At 47.9% G+C, this 6975-nt stretch overlaps 1 long non-coding RNA gene across 2 annotated transcripts; it reads left to right on the plus strand.

The window, feature by feature from the left end:
• Positions 1-399: 399 nt before the first annotated feature.
• Positions 400-6738, plus strand: LOC125943838 (uncharacterized). Of its 2 annotated transcripts, none has more exons than XR_007465931.1 (2): positions 400-837; positions 6470-6738. It is a non-coding gene; the product is annotated as an uncharacterized LOC125943838 (long non-coding RNA). The 2 variants fall into 2 exon arrangements; XR_007465932.1 differs by lacking the exon at positions 400-837 and adding an exon at positions 2948-2975.
• Positions 6739-6975: the final 237 nt, after the last annotated feature.

Consider the following 6975-nt stretch of genomic DNA (forward strand, 5'->3'; position numbering starts at 1 on the left):
ATGAGCTCCTCCCGTTGCACTTCCTTGTCTTCCATATTCGTGAGCTTTATTACGGCACCAGCAAAAACTCTCGGAGGGGAACGGGGGGCCCCGGACAACTCCGTCGGCGCGCTAGGCCGAGCTCTCTCAGCCGCCACCATGGTGGAGACACTGGCGTTGAGGCGTTCGCGTTAGGCTTAGCTCTCCCGCCACACGTCGTGGCAAAAAATGAACGATTGACGGCCGAAAATGGGCCCACCTGGTAGAGAATGGTATCCTTGGGGTCCTTGGCACTTCGTCTTTCGATTATCAGTGGATATTCTCCACGAAATTGTGATTTTCTACCGAGAATCATATGAAAACTGCGTAGTCCACCCGACGGGCATCCGCACTCCGTGGCTTCTTCGTCTCTCCCCATTCGCCAGCATCATAACTTTCTTTGCACATTCGTTGCTCTTCTCTCTTGTAACATTATAACTGTGGTCGCCGTCCATTGACTTCAAATAGCAGCGATACGTCAGACAATTACGCATATGATTTATAACTGGGTGGCAGTGTGGACCAAATTTACATGAATTGATATCATCTGCAGTAGCGATGTTTTAACTAAGTCTCACAAGGAAGCTAGAACTTTACGATGCAGTAGAATATTGGTAAACAAAATTGCCGCTCCAACGAAACAGCCTTGTGATTTTTCTTGCTGTGTGCGAAATTTACACGGACTGATGAATTTACACTGAATATTGTTCTTTTTGCATTGGAAATTATGTGTTGACATGACTATGCTAACTCGACCGTTGTGTATTTCTTTCAGGTGCACCAGCGAAATGCTTTTTCGCAAATTCCACGGTTGGTCTGGTGCGTGCTTAGTATATTCATATATTTCTTGTTGCGTTGGAAAACGTCGCGGCATACATATATCATCAGAAATACATACAAAAGTTTCACGGAATCCATAATTATTCGCATGAAAGGCAAATAGAAATTGGTTCATTTCAGCAATTCTTCCAGCTTGGAACTCGTTTACTGCGATAGCACATACACGCCCTACAACAACTTTGTGCAAAACATATGCAATGCCTCCCGAATAATTTCAATGACAACAACGCTTCGGCACGACAGCAATAACGCCCGGGCGAAGAAGAAACTTCGTTCACTAAAATTCAAGATAGCGAATTTTCGTACCGGCGATATGATTTATAAGAATGACCGCTCCGCTCAAAGCCACACTAAGAATGAGTGCTTCATTGCGCAACATCTATTTCATTGCCACCAGTTTTATGCGGTATACATAGACCGTAGCTCCAACTCTCAGAACGTGACATGCATTAAGGGCGCAGATATTCTGTAGAGTCCCAAGTACCACGAAAAACAAAACAACCGACTTGAGCTACTCGTTCAGCTCCGCTCCGAACAAAAGGCTCTGACAGCGGACGTCGCCATCTTCTTTGAAACGTCTTTGGGATGCAGGCAAGCGCGTCCGCATCGGCTGCAGCATTGCGTGCCGTGGGCTTGAGATATGTGCAGACAGGCCAGCTCTCTGAATATGTGTTGAGCGAAAACACAATTTTTTGCAATTCACACAGCCTTCGATACACGCTATGAATGGTCATGTAGACATTGCGGTGTGCATTTCTTTTATTTAGAAATACTCGCAGCCCTCTCTTGAGGGTCAGTACATATAAGATTACATACAAGGCTTCTGCGCGAGTTTAGGACAAGTAGTGTTTTGTTTGACAGTAGTGTTTTTCCTTCGAGGCACGTTTGGTGTGTTGCATTCATTATTAATCATTTCTTTGAGGATACTTTGCAACAATATTGAGTTTTAGGAACTTTCTGTTAGGCAGAGGGCAGTGTCGGTCTCTTCTGATCGTGGTAGAGGCAGATAAATTATCGAGTTAAGTTGATGTTTGCTTTCAGAAAAACGTGAAAGCTGAATGAGCTCCTTTCCCCGATCATCGAGTGAGACGTGTTTGTTTTCTTGTGCGCGCGGGACGCCATGCGTGTTAATTGAGTTAGTATGCCTATATTTACGCGTTTATACCGCCAATAAAACTACTATCCTTACTTCGTATAGCTGTCCACTAATTTACTATCGCAATCACGATCGCCCACTACGCCGTCCTTGGACGCAAAGGACCTGCGTTCCTGCTGGGCAACCGGTCCAGGGAGCCAGGCGAACGAGGTAACTCGTTATCGGATGCCAGTGACCTGCGTTCCTGCTGGGCAACCGGTCCAGGGAGCCAGGTGAGCGGCGCAACCGCAGTCCAGAGAGCCAGGCGAGCGGGGCAACCGTTCGAGAGAGCCAGGCGAGCGAGGCAACCGGTCCAGGGAGCCTCAAGAGCCTGTGTTCCTGCTGGACAATCGGTCCAGGGAGCCAGGCGAGGTGGTCGCTTTCCCGGGCCACTGTCACGACCAGCCTGCCGTGCGGAGGCGAGAGCAGTAGCGAGAGCTGTTGCACGGCTACCACGGCTGTGTCTGCTACCGTCGCTGCTGCCACTGCAGATTCCATGATGCCGTGGGTAGGCCCATGGTGACGTCGTCCAGCCGTCAGCCGACCCTTCGGGACCGACATCGGCCTCTACGCGTCAACGGGCTCCACGCAAATCCATGCTTCGCCTTTCAGGCGAAGAAAGACTTTTTTCCCAGTTCGTAGACATACAGCAAACAGTTGCGCATCAAGGAATTTAGCGCGGTTCCTAAACAGCTTCCATGTAGCACTTTCTTGCACAACAGTCGCATCAAGTACATATGGTTTCGCATAAAAATTGTCTATAGAAGTGGGAAGGACCAGTTTGGAGTACTTCAGAAGCATAGCAAGACTAGAATATCAAGGTAGCACAATAACTTAGACTAGCGTTACACATGAACTACTGAACAATAATCGGCCTCGTTTCAATTTCTTTTTCATTTAGATATCAAGAAATTGCACTTATTCTTGTACGAATAGCACATCGCAATGGAATGCCACCGCCCCAGACAATGCTACATGTTATGTGAGTACCTTCTGCTCCATCTTTACATACATTGAGAAACTACTATTTTGGTATAGTGAGGTTCAATTTTTGAGTGCTTGAACACATTGCCGCCTCATAGTGTTAGTTGGTGATCAAGCGAAAGCTTTACCGAGCATGACTGCATCTTGTGCCTTAATGTGCGAAGCAATAGTGGGGCGTCATAAATAACACATGCATGAAAACACTTCGTAGTACAGTAGATATCCCTTGCTGTAGCATGTGAGGAGAGCGCTTATTAACATGGGCCTTCATTCCTGGCTCTACAAAGCGAATATTTAAACAGAAAAACATTAGAAACTCTGTCGAATTTTCATACCAATTTTGAGTTGAAGAGAAGCGAATGTCGCAACACTTCTTCCTATAAAGGGGCATGACTCCCGGAAATTGCAATGCATTTTAGCTCAAGAGTCCCTTTTGACTACACAAAAAGGGGCAGACAACCGACAACGGCAGCTTACCAACGACGGGATTGTCGATGCGCGATGCCACACTGCACACATATTCGAAGCCCGTTTTGGCAGAGCTTCGGGAACGTTTCATTTCATTTGTATAGACTTGTGTTAGGCCGCGCTTTTTTTTTCTGCAATTTTGACGAGGTGTTGCCCTTACGCAGGAGCGGGCCGTTTGGAATATTTCTTTTTCCGATCAGGAGTTCTCTGAATTTGCACACTTTCCTGCACAACACGATACTCAATTTGTTCGTTGCAGCGAGCTCCTTTTTCTTGTCAGCCAACGACGTATGCGCTTGTCGTAGACGCCGCAGTGGCGGCCGGCTGCTCACTTGCCGTGCTCCTCGACTTACGCGACAGCCTTGATCTTAAATGCAGCGTCGAACGCCATCAAACACTTCCTTTTGTATTATAAAATCCCGGCCTGCAGCTGACCAATTAGCCGAAGGAGCTGGCTGAGCTGGCTGCAAAACGAGCCGCACAAAGATGGCGCCTGCGCCTTGCAAAGCGCCTCACAGCAACATAAAGGAGCTTGTCCTGGGGCCACGTCCCTGACGTCAGAGGTCAAAGCCAGGCTTTTCCTAGCTAATAACGGCACGCGAAAGTATGCTGCCCGCCGAAATTCGATGACGCGCGGGCGTGACAAAAGCGAACTGAGCGCGATTGCTTCTCGGCTCGAATTGGTTTTTCAAATTTCAGCCGGGAAGTTGGGATGCCGCCCATACATAGGTGCGGGCCCTACCCGAAATTACACGATAGCTTGAAACGCATTATTTCTCGTCGATACGGTTGTGGTAAATGATGCCTGCTCTACGTTCCCGCGGGCATGCAGGATAGCAGTAGTTTTCAAGAAGTACTAAATATTTAGAAAAGAGGCAACTCACATTAACCCATCCCCCTTCTCTACATATTCTCATAATTCCGAGAGTTCCATGTGTTGTATTCCTCTTGTTTTGGTTTAGATTTGATCCTGGCCACCAGCGCCCCGCCGTGCCTAACGTTGTATTGAGCGTGGACGCTTTAAAGCACTGCACGGACCGATTTTTTAAGCCCGGGCCCGGCCCGGGCCCGTTTTTACGTTGGGCTGCCCGCCGGAGCCCGACCTTAATTTTTATGGCGAGACGCGGGCCCGGCCCGGGCCTGGAAGTAATGGGCATGACCCGGCCGGCCCAGCCCGCCACCCCTTTACCTTATCCCCCAAGCCCGGCCCAAGTCCGGCTCGAAACCTGCCCGAACCCGGCCCGAGACCGAAAAAGATCACAGTGGCATTAAAAAAATAAAATAAGGAAGAGAAAGAACGGAAGTTATTCTCAAGGCATAAATACATGTCATATGCAGTTATGAACACCATTTGAGCGGCCTGAACGTATATACCAGAGCGCGAAGTGGTACTAATGACCCTGCCGAACAGTATCGCCACCAGTTTCCAACGGCGTGACCTTGATGCGGCCAAATCCACTTTTATCGCAGCGTCGCCACAGTATTTTTCCACGTCGGGCGCCTCAATGCAAAGCATGCGCCGCCTCAGCCGCTCGTCCCACTCAACCGTATTCTAGTACACTATAGCCGAAGCTCAGCCACGACGGGTCGTTAGCGCAGCGCATGGATGGAGTAAATTGAGAAAGAATGCTTCTCGTTATTCCATGGTGCAGCGTAATGCGCTGCTGCTAGGCGGCCGGTTGAGAACATGCGTGCAATCATGGATAGACGCAGTGCCATATTTCAGCCGCGTGAGGAATTATCTTATCTTACCAGTCATCGTTTTACCACTTCGCAGTTGAAGAATCAGCAAGTCGCCAGCGCGCTTGCATCGCGCTGAAAGAATTAATTACCTGGGATTAGGTAAGGAATACAATGGCATTCTTTGGTTTGAGGTGACTTCGGCCTTTCTGAACTTTTACATTTTGTTCAAACAGCGCTAAATACGACGGAAGAAGAAAAGGGATGTACACAGGGGTAGCACTGCTAGCTTCCAACTGCGCCGGGGCAACAGGTTTTTCAGAGTCAAGATGCGTGAGGATAACTCGTTGCACGTTAAATGCAGACCACCAGAAAGTCCGAGCCCGACGTGCGCCTGCGTCAAAATACCCGAGCCTGACCCGGGCCCGGGTCAAAAAGCACATGCCGTGCCCGAGCCCGGCCCGAGCCCGTGGAAAAACTGCCCTACCCGGACCGGCCCGGGCTTTCGGGTAATCCCGAGCCCGTGCAGTGCTCTAGTACGCTCATCCCTTCCCCTCTACGGATAAACATTATTCGTCGTTTAATCCCCAACAGAAGAAGTCGTCTTGTTTCGCCATCGGCGCTTAGCGCCCCGGCCGTTTAGGCCTCACCGCGTAGGTGATGCGCGTCCGGCCGCCTCGCCGTGCGAGGCCCCGACACCACATCGTAGAAACCCGATACCACACCATGATAATGCATTTCAGGGAAAGTATGAAGCGCCACTGGTCGCCCATTCCGTTGCGCTACAACATCGGCCACACTGCGCTGACAAATTTGCTATGTCTTCTTTAAAGGAAAGGGGGCGAAATGCAAAAGCGCTGGCGTTCCTAATGATAGGCACGTATCAACGTTCTTGGAGTTTCTTTTGGGGCAAAATCTGAAGGTGCGTTTCGTGGTTTGTGTTTTCCGCACGAAACGAACTATCTTGCAGCCTTTTTTTTTACGGGGCAATGAAATTCCCAAACTTTTGGTCTTGTGAGCCATATTCGCCTTTAGTACTTTCTTCTTTGTCAAAAGCAGCCTAGATGGTAAAGCAATGAGAAAATGGTATAACCGCAAGAACGCTTTTATTTAGTTACCTATTCATAATAGAAGAAAAGCTTATCGGCGTCACAACATCGTGTAATATTTGCATACATATTGACCAATGTTGGAATTGGTAATTACGACAGGCTTTCCCATTTACGGCCACGCTAATCCACGTGCACAGTTTAGAGCGTGCATGCTAAGAAGTGTAAAATTTTATTTAAAATATGGAGGAAATTGATGAGTTGCTGCATTTAACCAATTTTATTTATCTTTTAGTATGCCGAAACTATGTTAGCAGCAAGTCTTGGAGAAGTCCAAACGGCCATGTGCAACTGCAGTTTGGGGAAATGCAACAACGGCACTTGCAAGCCAGACGGTACATACGCTAGCTGCTGGTAATGGAAGCAAGAAGAAGCATGAGATTATTCGCCGCAGGGGCTGAAAACACCGCGTTTTAAATAAACCCGCTAATAAAATTATGCAGATGCACTTCACTGGCAGCTGTGGTTTGGTAAAGGGAAATAAATTTTACATTCTTTGACAAATGGTGTCGTGTCCCATAATTACTGAAATACGGTTTCTTATAGCACAGCACGTACCATTGTGTATTTTAAAGCGATCCCTGCAATCTTCTGCCTAAGCGCAGTATTCTATACTGATGCATAAACACATTACATCGAATAGAATATTCATCTCGGTGACATCTCTTTCTTCACACAACAAGTGAATGAATAAAGTTCAGGAGAACTTGATAAATGAATGAAGACAAAATATATATCTAT

This window comes from Dermacentor silvarum, chromosome 3, assembly GCF_013339745.2.
Source record: "Dermacentor silvarum isolate Dsil-2018 chromosome 3, BIME_Dsil_1.4, whole genome shotgun sequence".
In the NCBI taxonomy this organism is placed as follows: domain Eukaryota; kingdom Metazoa; phylum Arthropoda; class Arachnida; order Ixodida; family Ixodidae; genus Dermacentor; species Dermacentor silvarum.